The sequence below is a fragment of the Schistocerca nitens genome, chromosome 7, assembly GCF_023898315.1.
Source record: "Schistocerca nitens isolate TAMUIC-IGC-003100 chromosome 7, iqSchNite1.1, whole genome shotgun sequence".
Taxonomy (NCBI): Eukaryota; Metazoa; Arthropoda; class Insecta; order Orthoptera; family Acrididae; genus Schistocerca; species Schistocerca nitens.
This window is the reverse complement of record NC_064620.1, coordinates 221395467-221410475: the sequence shown is the minus strand read 5'-3', so window position 1 is coordinate 221410475 and position 15009 is coordinate 221395467.

Genomic DNA, 15009 nt, shown 5'->3' with positions numbered 1-15009 from the left:
TATCTTTCTGTGGGGAGAGTTGAAGGATATTTGCTATCGTGATGCACCGACGACACCTGACAACATGCGCCAGCGCATTGTCAATGCATGTGCGAACATTACGGAAGGCTAACCACTCGCTGTTGATAGGAATGTCGTTGCACGTATTGCCAAATGCATTGAGGTTGACGCACATCATGTTGAGCATTTATTGCATTAATGTTGTATTTACAGCTAATCCCACAGTAACAGCATGCGTTCTCAGAAATGATAATTTCACAAAGGTACATGTACTACATTGGAACAACCGAAACAAAATGTTGAAACGTACCTACCTTCTGTATTTTAATTTAAAAAAAACCTACCTGTTACCAACTGTTCGTCTAAAATTCTGAGCCACATGTTTGTGACTATCACAAAACAAAAGAAGTGGTCGAACTAAAACATTCATATTTCTTTACGTACTACACGAATATGTAATAATAATGGGGGTTCCTATTTGAAAAAAACGCAGTTGATATCCGTTTGACCTATTGCAGCGTCTTCTAGCGGGCCAACAATTGCGCCATCTGGTTTCCCCCTTCAAGGTAGTCGAGTTTCGTTCCTTGTAGTTTTTTCGTTTGACGCTTATTTCGTGAGCTATTTGGCCTGGTCACGATCAACGAACCACCCTGTGTAGCCTCTTTGCGATGTTAGATGCATGTTCAAGTTGGAAAGAGGTTTTTGGAAAATATTATGCTACTTTATTTTTCATTCAGCTGCCTTTCGAACAGATTGGACGCACTTTCCTGGTTGTTAATCAGTTGCACTAGCGCCCAAAATATTGATGTAACATGTTAGATAAATGATTAATGTTACATAAAATTTTGGGCGCTATTGCAACTATCATGTCAGATAAATGAATAAATACGGCTGAAAGCAAGGGGAAACTACGGTGTTAACTTTTTGCCGAGGGCATGCAGCATTACTGTATGGATAAATGATGATGGCGTCCCCTTGGGTAAAATATTCCGGAGGTAAAATAGTCCCCCATTCGGATATCCGGGAGGGGACTACTCAGGAGGACGCTGTTATCGGGAGAAAGGAAACTGGCGTTCTACGGATTGGAGTGTGGGATGTCAGATCCTTTAATCGGGTAGGTAGGTTAGAAAATTTAAAAAGGGAAATGGATAGGTTAAAGTTAGATACAGTTGGAATTAGTGAAGTGCGGTGGCAGGAGGAACAAGACTTCTGGTCAGGTGAATACAAGGTTATAAATACAAAATCAAATAGAGGTAATGCAGGAGAACGTTTAATAATGAATAGGAAAATAGGAATACTGGTAAGCTACTACAAACAGCACAGTGAACGCATTATTCTGCCCAAGATAGATGCAAAGCCCACATCTACCACAATAGTACAAGTTTATATGCCAACTAGCTCTGCAGATGACTAAGAGATTGATGAAATGTATGATGAGATAAAAGAAAGTATTCAGATAGTGAAGGGAGACGAAAATTTAATAGTCATGGGTGACTGGAACTCGACAGTAGGAAAAGGAAGGGAAGGAAACGTAGTAGGTGAAAATGGAATGGGAGTAAGGAATGAAAGAGGAAGCCACCTGGTAGAATTTTGCACAGAGCGTAACTTAATCATAGCTAACACCTGGTTCAGGAATCATAAAAGAAGGTTGTATACATGGAAGGAGCCTGGACATAATGGAAGGTATCAGATAGATTATATAATGGTACGACAGAGATTTAGGAACCAGGTTTTAAATTGTAAGACATTTCCAGGGGCTGATGTGGACTAACCACAATCTATTGGTTACGATCTGTAGATTAAAACTGAAGAAATTGCAAAAAGGTGGGAAATTGAGGAGATGGGACGTTGATAAACTGAAAGAACCAGAGGTTGTAGAGAGCTTCAGGGAGAGCATTAGGGAACGATTGACAAGAATGGGGGAAAGAAATACAGTAGAAGAAGAATTGGTAGCTTTGAAGAAAGAAATAGTGAAGGCAGCAGAGGATCAAGTAGGTAAAAATACGAGGGCTAGTAGAAATCCTTGGGTAACAGAAGAAATATTGAATTTAACTGATGAAAGGAGAAAATACAAAAATGCAGTAAATGAAGCAGGCAAAAAGGAATAGAAACGTCTCAAAAATGAGATCGACAGGAAGTGCAAAATGGCTAAGCAGGGATGGCTAGAGGACAAATGTAAGGATGTATAGGCACATATCACTAAGGGTAAGATAGATACTGCCAACAGGAAAATTAAAGAGACCTCTCGAGAAAAGAGAACCACTTGCATGAATATCAAGAGCACAGATGGAAACCCAGTACTAAGCAAAGAAGGGAAAGCAGAAAGGTGGAAGGAGTATATAGAGGGTCTATACAAGGGCGACGTTCTTGAGGACAATATTATAGAAATGGAAGAGAATGTAGATGAAGATGAAATGGGAGATATGATACTGCGTGAATAATTTGACAGAGCACTGAAAGACCTAAGTCGAAAAAAGGCCCCGGGAGTAGACAACATTCCATTAGAACTACTAACAGCCTTGGGAGACCCAGTCCTGACAAAACTCTACCATTTAGTGAGTAAGATATATGAGACAGACGAAATACCCTCAGACTTCAAGAAGAATATAATATTTCCAATGTCAAAGAAAGCAGGTGTTGACAGATGTGAAAATTACCGAACTATCGGTTTAATAAGCCACGGCTGCAAAATACTAACATGAATTCTTTACAGACGAATGGAAAAACTGGTAGAAGCCGACCTCGGGGAATATCAGTTTGTATTCCGTAGAAATGTTGAAACACGTGAGGCAATACTGACCCTACGACTTATCTTAGAAAATAGATTAAGGAAAGGCAAACGTATGTTTCTAGCATTTGTACACTTAGAGAAAGCTTTTGACAATGTTGAGTGGAATACTCTCTTTCAAATTCTGTAGGTGGCAGGGATAAAATAGAGGGAGCGAAAGGCTATTTACAATTTGTACAGAAACCAGATGGCAGTTATGAGTCGAGGGGCATGAAAGGGAAGCAATGGTTGGGAAGGGAATGAGACAGGGTTGTAGCCTATCCCCGATGTTATTCAATCTGAATTTTGAGCAAGAAGTAAAGGAAAGAAAATAAAAATACGGAGTAGGTATTAAACTCCATGGAGAAGAAACAAAAACTTTGAGGTTCGCCGATGACATTGTAAAGGACCTGGAAGAGCAGTTGAACGGAATGGATAATGCCTTGAAATGATTATATAAGATGAACATCAACAAAAGGAAAACGAGGATAATGGAATGTAGTCGAATTAAATCGGGTGATTCTGACAGAATTAGATTAGGAAATGAGACACTTAAAGTAGTAAAGGAGTTTTGCTATTTGGGGAGCAAAATAACTGATGATGGTCGAAGTAGAGGGGATATAAAATGTAGACTGGCAATGGCAAGGAAAGCGTTTCTGAAGAAGAGAAATTTGTTAACATCGAGTTTACATTTGAATGTCAGTAAGTCGTTTCTGAAAGTATTTGTATGGAGTGTAGCCATGTATGGAAGTGCAACGTGGACGATAAATAGTTTAGACAAGAAGAGAATAGAAGCTTTCGAAATTTGGTGCTACAGAAGAATGCTGAAGATTAGATGGGTAGATCACATAACTAATGAGGAGGTATTGAATAGAATTGGAGAGAAGAGAAATTTGTGGCACAACCTGACTAGAAGAAGGGATCGGTTGGTAGGGCATATTCTGAGGCATCACGGGATCACCAATTTACTATTGGACTGCAGAGTGGAGGGTAAAAATCATAGAGGGAGACCAAGGGATGAGTACACTAAACAGATTCAGAAGGATGTGGTTGCAGTAGGTACTGGGAGATGAAGAGGCTTCCACAGGATAGAGTAGCATGTAGAGCTGCATCAAACCAGTCTCTGGACTGAAGACCACAACAACAACAAATGATTAATATAATTACAAGTTGCCAGTGATATCGCGTTGTTTGCTTTTTTCATTACTGAATTCGCTGTGCCAAAGAGAGCATCTTCAGATATTCATCACCTGCTGGTACTTCAGGTACACCCAACATCAAACGCCAAACCAGAACTGTTGGACGATGATGTTGGGCTTGACGTGTTGCTATTAAGCGATGAATTTCCGAGTACGTTCTATTTAGGAGAGTGAAACTGGTAAGTAAAAAGCAAAGAATAGGCTTCCTGTGGCTATTTCTCTTCCCGTTAATCTCTAACTGTCGTTGTGTCCCAAACACACGGTGTCTGTTTACTCTAAATATTAGGTATATTAAAGAGCCGTCATTATCTTTGAGGCAACTTGCAAGAAACTCTATGCTAACACACCGTGTAAAAGCACCCAGAGACTCAGTCACCTTTAGAAGATTTGTGGAAGATATCAGACACAGGGATTGCACTGAGAATACTCAAAGCACTAGTTATCTCATTGGTCATAAACCATCACTTCTACAGAGAGCGAGTTCACGAAACTTCGTTGAAATTCGTTGTTCACTGATTGGTTCATATTCAGGTTAGTCCGCTGCCGACCGTTGAGAGTAGGTTTGTGTGGTGCTCGAGACACAGGTCTGTATCACGTGTTGATGGTCGGCGATGACAGCCCAATGAAGTTAAACTTGTAACAGCAAGACGTAACTGACGTTGGAGCTGGTAATCCCAGAACTAGACCACAAGAAAGAAATAGAAAACTGTCCTTGCAGCCACCTGCTAACTTATTTAAAATTTCAAAACATTTAACATTTTCATTTATGTACTGAATACACTAAGTCGTCTTTTCATCAATCACTGCTATAGAAGAAGCTGTACGCAACTACATGTAACAGATGAAGTTGATGTATCGTTGGGGGTATGAAGTAGAGTATAGAAGTTGCCTTAGGTTACGTGAAGAAAAAAGAAACAATGGCAAAAATTAGTGACAGTTTGCATTCCAATTCGATGAAAAGGTGTGATGATCTCCACACACTATAGTTGTTTGAAACCCGCCTTTACGCATTTATTCAGCAATATGTGTGTGTGGGAAAAACATTAAGTCACCCGCTTTGTACACATAAAACAATTCCATGCACACAAACCTGCGTGCATTTCGCATTCTGTGAAAAGTATTTGGCAGGCTGTAGTAAAAATGGTTCAAATGGCACTGAGCACTATGGGACTTAACATCTGAGGTCATCAGTCCCCCAGAACTTAGAACTACTTAAACCTAACTTACCTAAGGATATCACACACATTCATGCCGGAGGCAGGATTCGAACCTGCGATCGTAGCGGTCGCGTGGTTCCCAACTGAAGCGCCTAGAACCGCTCGGCCACACCGGCCGGCCCAGGCTGTAGTATTTGACGATCATGAAGAGGTACTATTCACATTCAAACATTGGTACTTCAGTTCTTCATTTAAGTCTGTCTCTAGCCAAAATAATAAACTGTCGATATCCGAGTTCCCACCGGATCGCTGACTGGCAGACACTTTCACTCGCCTGACTCACGGTGTATTCAAATTACGGGCAGCGATCGATCGTTTTGGTGTTGTTAAAACATTATTGTTGACTTAACACGAATATCACCCGTCATCATTGTTAAATGATTAAAGAGGTATAGTATATTACTTTGGTCCCGGATGGGATATTATGATCTATGTAGAAAAACAAAAAACAGTAGATATGTTAAGGTTCACCTGGTTTTCTCACATTTTTTATCTTTACTTTCTAGCGTTGAATAGAGTGAGGCACACTGGTGTATGTCCGTTCGTTATTTAATAATAATGAGCAGAAATCGGTGTACAAAATTATTATTCTGCAATGGCACATTTACTGAAGAGAAGGCGAAGGAATTTAGTGGTTGTTCGAGGCTGTAAAAGGAGGTGAATGAGACCGGATTTCCTGCCTGGTCTGGAAGGTGCAAAATGGCGCTTGCAAGGTACGAAAAAATCAAACGAGTATAATACTCACGCCTTTGAAGAGCTTGCAGTCATTAACTTTCAGATTTCTCTGTCGGAACATAACAGTTTTTGCAGGTGATCACTTCACAGAAGACTTCTGCCTCCTGGATGCTAACTAAAGCGAGACAGGTTTTTTTTTTATATCGTAAAACTAACATAACCACGGAATACGGTACTAGGAAATAACATGTTTGTACCTCTCTCGCCAATGTAAATTTCTTTTGGGTGCCGCGACTAACGATTCCATCGGGGCTCGGGTCGACGGCAACTGAATTGCAACCTCTTGCAGGATGAAATTTTAGAATGTGAAATTACCTCATTATGGTTGCCCGTCACAGACCCAAGTACGCGGCAGTGGTTGTATGATGGACACTTTATGTCAAGGAGAAACTCATTAACTGCGTCAAATATCCTGTTAGAACCCGAGTATATGGGAGAAAGAAATCAAAGAATTCTACTTCCCCGCCTTACGAGAGATGTACAAAGACCAAAATCAGCTTCTAAATAACATAACGCAGATACTGGGCATACAAGCCAAAATAACAATCTTTATGGGGCAATCCTTCGCCAGCCACACAGGAATGTGGTGGAATAATATCAAACTGGACCCCCGCCATACAAAATCACGGCAGATCGAATGCGCACCTGTTCGCTCCTTTCACCAATGAAGAATATAGCGACGCACTCAAGTTGTAAGTAGGCTGTTTAGGTTTTTTTATTAGTAACGCCACCTCTGTATGAAAATCACTGGCTGTGCTGTGTGCAGTCTGTGGCTGCTTTGCATTGTTGTAATACTCGCCATTGTAGTGTTAGGCAGCTGGCTGTGAACAGCGCGTAGCGCTGGGCAGTTGGAGGTGAGCCGCCAGCAGTGGTGGATGTGGGGAGAGAGATGGTGGAGTTTTGTAATTTGTCATGATATCAAGGTAAATACATTGTTTGTTCTCTATTAATATCTTTCATTTGCTAACTATCCCTATCAGTAGTTAGTGCCTTCCATAGTTTGAATCTTTTATTTAGCTGGCAGTAGTGGCGCTCGCTGTATTGCAGTAGCTTGAGCAGCGATAAGTGATTTGTGAGACGTATAGGTTAATGTTAGTCAGGGCCATTCTCTTATAGAGAATTTTGAAAGTCAGATTGCGTTGCGCTAACAAAATATTGTGTGTTGAAAGTCAGATTGCGTTGCGCTAACAAAATATTGTGTGTTGAAAGTCAGATTGCGTTGCGCTAAAAAAAAAAATATTGTGTGTCAGGTTAAGCACAGTCGTGTAAAATTGTTAAAAGGGGACGTTTCATATGGCGACCCTGCCAGGATACCTCACTGGAATCTTCTGATTTTTTTTGTAGTTTGTGTAATTAGTGTAGCTTTTGTTTATTGCTAGCGCGTAATTTTAGAGAAAATCTCCTTTGTAGTTGTAGTTTTTCATTGTTGTACAATAAAACAGTTGTGGTATGCATGTAGATTTGCACCAAGTATTTCGCAGCTGCAATTAACTAGATATTATTTTCAGTGTTATGTTAATGTGTTCTCTTATTTTTGCTCTTGAAATTGTGTTTTTCTGTGTTGTCGTGTGAAATACTGTGACAATAATGGCGTGTGAAAAACGTAACACTAGGCTCCAAAGCAAACTGAGAAATAATAGTGACGACGAGCGTAGTTTGCCAGCACCACTGTGTATTGAATTAACAGACGTTCAAAGTAGTAATTTGGTAATTGTGCATAGGGAAATGGAGCGGGTTGCAAACAATGGTGTAGACAGCGAAACAATTAGAGAACAGGGAAGCATTATCGATCGATCGGTCGGCAATAGCGCGGCTCAGGAATCCGAAATGACACGAGACGATCTCACAAATACTGTAGATTCAGGTTTTGGATCCTCACCGTTTTCTCAAATAAGTCAAGACACATTTTCTGCTTGTCAAAATGTGAATGTTGCCGGTGCAAATGCACTGCCGAAAAGCGTAGAGGAACAGATTCCAGACACTAATGCATTGTTATTACAGCTAATGCAACAAATGGAACAACATCAGAGACAAACACAACAAAAGCTTGAAAAATTAGACACAATCGAACAAAATCAGAAACAAATGGAACAAAATCAGAGTCAAACACAGCAACAGCTTCAAAAGTTAGACTCCACGGTTGAACAAACACGTGAAGATTTAACTACTGAGTTACATCACATTGAATCGAAATGTCAAAAAGTCTGTAATGACGTAAAAACACAAATTTGTGAGCATTTTCAACCTATTTTTTCGCGGCATGAAAATGCATTACAGAATCACGAAGCAGCTATAAAAGAACTGCAAACCATTGTTCATGAAAATCATGAGACCTTGTCGGCTAAAATTGACTCAGTTGCATTTACCGATTCGGTTACGCAACTTGCAAAAACTCAAGAAAATTTAAAGGACACAGTAGATACTCTGAAACTTGGTTCAGAAAAATACACTGAGGAAATAAGTACACTATCAGAGAAAGTAGCCGAACTTTCGGATCAGTTCACTAATTTATCTACGAAGGTAGATGAAAATCTGAATGACACAAAACCGGTAGTCTTTAATGACACAGAAGAGAGCGAACAAATTAGGAAACTGAAACAAAATCTGAATCAACACCAAAGAGAAATCCGGGAAGTACAAGATCAGCTGACAGAGGTAATACAAGAATTACGTATTTCAGAGGACACTCGCGCCCCAATACAGGAAGAGAGACATAGAAATACGGAACAGCCACAAAATAATAACACAGCGCATTTCGGAAATTATGAAAGAAATTGGCAAGGTGCACCGAATTTTGAAATGGAACCGCCGAAACGACGTAACAATGACCGATATGCGACTCGCCGACATGATGACTTTGACTATAAGCTGTTCATTACTACACGTAAATTCAAAACGTTTAAAAATTCTGCCAACGACATTCATCCACAAGCGTGGCTCCATCAATTCTCTCATTGTTTTCCCCCCAACTGGTCATTAGAACACAGATTAGAATTTATGTGTGGCTATTTAGAGAATGAACCAGCTGTAAGAATGCGTTCGGTCATTCACGATTGTCATAGTGAAGGAGAATTTTACCATGCCTTCCTCTCAGCATATTGGTCTCAAGCCACACAAGACCGAGTAAAACATAGCATCATAATGATGAAACATTTCGAACAATATGAATTCTCCAGTCTTGTGAAATATTTTGAAGACATGTTGCACAAGAATCAGTACCTGTCAAACCCATACAGCCCCTCAGAACTCATCCGCATTTGCTTAATCAAACTGCCTGAACATTTGCGACACATTATTTTGGCAGGACGTTGCAAAGACGACATTGAAGCATTTCAAGGACTCTTACAAGAACTGGAAATTGACACTGACAATCGCGGAACCCACGAGCACAACAATTACAGATCACATCCGTCGCAATTCCGCGATGAAAGAAATAATAACTGGACGCGACAAGGCTATTCTCACAACACAAATCGTGACCGAAACAGACACCACCCGTATAACAACCGTTGGCAGAGTAGTAATAATTACAGGGAAAGATCACCTCTCCGCGGTAATGACTATGACAGAGACAATCATAGAAACAGACAATATGGGAACCAAAACAATTATTATTATCAAGGGAGGCAGAATAACTTCAGACGCAACAGTTCGGCGCACAGTTACGATTCAGGGAGAAATTCTCCACCACGTGACGGACAAGGAAGAAACTACGGAACCTACCGACATGACGACAGACGATATATTCGTAACGACAGACCTGAATTGCATCAGAACTGGCGGGATTTAAACACGGCAGGGCCCTCTCGGCAAGGCGAATTTCTAGAAGTTCGGTCTCCGAATCCCATTAACGACGCGCGCCAACAATGACCCGCACCGCAGGCAGACACCTGCGCCGGCTGGCTCCGAGAAAAATAACATTGACGCTAACCTTGAGAAAAATTCCAGTATTCTTTAACGACGTATACCGCATGTTAATTGCATTGTTCAAACTCTGAGTACTATGAAGAGCAAAGGTTTACACCACATTTCACACGTAAAACCGTTTATTGAGAGATAATGTGCTTTTTTAACTTGAGATTTTAATGCAACATTTTGGTTTACTTGCAAATACATTCTGAAATTAAAGTGCTTTCTGAGAGATACCAGGTGACACAGTGGTTAGTTTATTTGACAGCTACACGACTATATCACGACGCTACTAATGTGTGACACAATTTACCTTGTTGCTTTTGCGGTGTATCTGTTTTATATCTGCACAGTTTTTCTGACTTCTTCTGGAAAGTAAAACATGTTTTAGTAGTAACTTTTGTGGTATAGCTACAATGAGACAGCCTTTTTCGTAGCACAACAATACGTTACAGTACAGTACTTTCTTCATCACAACAATAAGCGTAATAACTACGATATCTATACACAAAGCATTTCACTTTTGTGTATCATGAGGTAAGTACATTGACTTTAGCAGAACTTTGCTTACAGAGGACGATAACTACGACAGTTTCATAGAATTATCTTACAACATGACGCACAGTTTAGCGCTACAGGACACGTATTTGAGTGATTAATTTTATACTTAAAACATTTATTTTTAAAGATTTTTTTTTTTTTTACAAAGAAAGTTTTCCGTGATACATTTCATTCCATTGCTGTAATCTGTAACACCTGAGGGTATAATTACATTAATCCTCAGGGGGGTACACGCTTACTTTGTGTACCATGTGTGTGGCAACCACAAGGAACCCTAGCTAATATGGTATTTGCTTATACAACTTTACACATCGGTACCATATTTCTCCAACACAGTATTACACAGCTATCAGATCATTTAACTGAGAGAGACAAACATTTTTTTTTACTACATTAGTGACAGATGCTTACGTAATTACACAGTTGAATAACTTCACACTTATGAAATTGTATTTTGTTTGTACTTTGTAAACTGTTCATATTTTTTTGGAACCATTGTGATACTATGTGAGCTTTGAATGATGTGTTTGGTATGGAATCATGATTTTTAAAGTACGTTTGAGGCAGATGACACTTTTGACATGAGCAGAGAATTTTTTTTTAGGTTTTGAAATTAGAAAGCTACGACGATTTTGAGAGTTGACTGAGGTGTTATGATGTTATTTTTACGGCGACGATGTGTATTATGTTGTTGAGGTATGTTTATTATCAATGAGATGATGCTATATGAGGAATCTGATTATGATACGTATGTTACGATGAAATATTGAAGTGTCGACGAATATGTATATGTATAATAAGGTAAGGAGTAATGAATAGTGGATAGGAACTCTGCTTTGTGGAAAAGGATGTTGGAAACCGAGAATCGTACTTTTAGAATTATGAAATGTGTGTAAATGCGTGAATGTATCACAATGCTGACGAATATTTTTTTTTGGACACTTATATTTATAGGATTTTGTTTCTACAGATTTGTAACACAAATGCTTGACCTATGAAATTTTTATATAAGACTGCCATTGTAGCGAAAACTGCTGTCGTAAATATTTCCGTACGAAAGTTAAGTGACCACCTGCACGTAATGTGTCGCGGGCACCCACCTGGGCGACAGCCGCCCGAAAAAAAAAAAAAAAAAAAAAAAGCCATTAGCCTTCCAGCGGCACAGGTAGAAAAACAAAAAGGGAGGCCATTAACCTCGCTTCTGACATTCTTTTGTAGAAAGCATCGCAAAAACGACACCGTCGAACTTGAAAACATATGATTACACTGGATGCCTAATGAAATGACGAGAAATATTTTTATGTCTATACACCTGATTATGACTACTGTCTCTCTAGTTGAGAGATTTTTCCACTAACTTATGAAATGTCACATGACTATTGAATGATATTTTTATGCTTTGCCTTTCATAGTTGCTTATTTCATTTGATATCTAGTTTCCAGCTGTGTTGCAGCATAGGTTTTATAAAAAAAAAAAAAATCATTTGCTAATGTGGACACTTTCTGTCAACAGATCTATTAAATAATTATTTTATGACCCACATTCTTCGAAAAAGGAGCTCTTGGAATGGAAAGACCAATAAGAAGGGACTAATAACAGGAACTGCATACATAATTTTCTTTTCAACTACTTGTTAATTTTTTTCGTAGAGTAAGTTTTTGTGATGCATCACTCTAGTGTTAAGATGTGACGTAAGTTTTAAACATGGCCATTTTTACTGTAATATTTTTTCTGCTTGAGCTATGTCATGTTTAGGTATAAGTTGCTGCTGTTTGCCAGGCATAGTGTTATTGAATTTGACTTTGTATTATTCTGTGAAGCCAGTTTTACTAATGATTTCTTGTTATTATTTGTTGCACATTGCCTTAGATTAGTTGTAATATTACAATTGCTTTGCTAATTTCTTAATGCTGCTTGCTTCGCAAATCTGCGTTTTTTTTCATTGCTGTTTATATTAATTGTTTTATGTGATGCTGCATTGCCTCGTCCCTTAGTTTAGCATCTGAGCTCAGTAGATTTAAGTTAGCGTAAGAGGGGTAGACTATATAAGAAACAGATTTGGCAAAAATGAGTATTGTGCACTAAGAACTAACTATTTTGAAAGAAATATGGTTGGAACACAGAAAAGAGGTACAGATAGGACTTTTTGGGAGTAATGATGAAAGAAGGGAGATCTCCAAGAACAAAAAAGGTTTTGTTCGCAAAATACTGCAGTACCAAAAGTTACACTGAAAACGAACCCTGTCCTTTCCTTTTGTGTTATCTCACTATGTGTTTGTGTACTCTTTTATATTTGTGTTTTTCCTGTCTTTATGTGTTTAGCTAATAAGATTTATGTTGTATAATTTTTCAAATACTATGTTATTTACTTTGTAAAGATGTTTAGACATTTATCTGTTCTGTTTTAATGCTCATGTGTGATGTTGATGTTCCAAAAGTTATTCTGATCTTTATGTATGTACTTATGTCATTATTTTTGTAACACTGATGTATATGTTTATTTCTATTGTTTTGCAAAGCCCCTATTATCGCAACTGTTATTTGTATTGTTATGTTCTTGAATGATGTGTTTTGTATCTTTGTTATTGTGTTCTTATGTTATAAAATTGTAATTGACACCAGGTCATCAAATTAAGACCTTGTAAGTTACATTTCACTGCACACGTTTTTGTTGGTCATAGTATATGGACAATATGTGACAAGTAGGGACTGTTAGTGTTTGCACGTGTGTTAATAATTCAGCAAGGGACTGGATAACAGCATTGCTTGTTCTAAGGACAATTCCAACAACTTTGTGAGTGCACAAGTGGTGGTTATGGACTTGTTATATTATCCGCAAGACTCTTCAATGGTGATTGTGTACCTGCACAGTCACAACAGATGGCTGCTGGCCATCTCTACAAGGACTACAGTGGGTCTGCATCTTTGATGACCCACCAGTACCTTTATCTCTACAAGGACTACAGTGGGTCTGGGTCTTTGCTACCTCACCAGGACCATTATTTCTGCAAGGACTGCAGTGGGTCTGCGCCTCTGGTGGCCCACCAATACCATAATCTCTACCAGCACTTCTGTGGGTCTGCTCTGTGATGACCTACCTACCAATATTCTTCAAAACTTCGACTGACTCTGCTGTGGGTTTGCTCTGTTGTGGCCCATTACCTGTCTGCATGTCGAGTCAGCACTGTCTTTCCGTTGGAAGGACATTACTTCTTCAAGACTGCATGGAAATCCACTACGTCTGTGTGCATTGTCTTTTACTGCTCAGACTTTGAGAAAAACACGGCAATTTTAGTGTGATCAACGATCAGGACTGTCTTTATGGACTGTGAGAAAATTTTAGCTTTTGACCAACATTGTATCAATAAGTGTGTGCATTTGATTTCTTTGCTATTGTAATTATGAAAAAAATTTTTAACAAATATGTATTGGCCAGTGCCCAACAAAATTTGTAAAATTTTTTGTGGGGAGCATGGGGGCTATGTAAGTAGGCTGTTTAGGTTTTTTTATTAGTAACGCCACCTCTGTATGAAAATCACTGGCTGTGCTGTGTGCAGTCTGTGGCTGCTTTGCATTGTTGTAATACTCGCCATTGTAGTGTTAGGCAGCTGGCTGTGAACAGCGCGTAGCGCTGGGCAGTTGGAGGTGAGCCGCCAGCAGTGGTGGATGTGGGGAGAGAGATGGTGGAGTTTTGTAATTTGTCATGATATCAAGGTAAATACATTGTTTGTTCTCTATTAATATCTTTCATTTGCTAACTATCCCTATCAGTAGTTAGTGCCTTCCATAGTTTGAATCTTTTATTTAGCTGGCAGTAGTGGCGCTCGCTGTATTGCAGTAGCTTGAGCAGCGATAAGTGATTTGTGAGACGTATAGGTTAATGTTAGTCAGGGCCATTCTCTTGTAGAGAATTTTGAAAGTCAGATTGCGTTGCGCTAACAAAATATTGTGTGTTGAAAGTCAGATTGCGTTGCGCTAACAAAATATTGTGTGTTGAAAGTCAGATTGCGTTGCGCTAAAAAAAAAAAGTATTGTGTGTCAGGTTAAGCACAGTCGTGTAAAATTGTTAAAAGGGGACGTTTCAAAGTCCGCGCAATGAAACCAATCTCCGCGTATGGACGTGTTACATGTCGAGTTTTACATCAGATACTTGCACATAATAGACTTTGGGCTTACGGAGATCGACAGTGAAATACTTCATAGAAATTGTCTACCGCTTGCTTTCACCGAGGGAACCACTATGTTAAAATATAAACCAACCAAAGACGAAAACGTTCAAAGAGCACCGGCCCATAACTTTGCTGAATGCAGATTTTAAAGCACCGCAACGGCCACGGTAAATCGAAATTTTAGTATCATATCAAACTAGTGTGATCCGATGCCAATGTCAAATATAGCGGTGTAGAAGGATCTTGTCGTACACACCTGGACGACAAACACTCTCATGCCTATAGCTTACGTCGACTTTGATAACGCCTATGATAGAGTTGATTACGCCTACCTCACCAAAGTAATGAAAACTATGGGCTTCAGTGATGACGGGGAACGCTCCACTCGCAATATAAATAAACTGAAGAGCCAAAGAAACTGGCTCACCTGCCTAATATCGTGTAGGGCCCC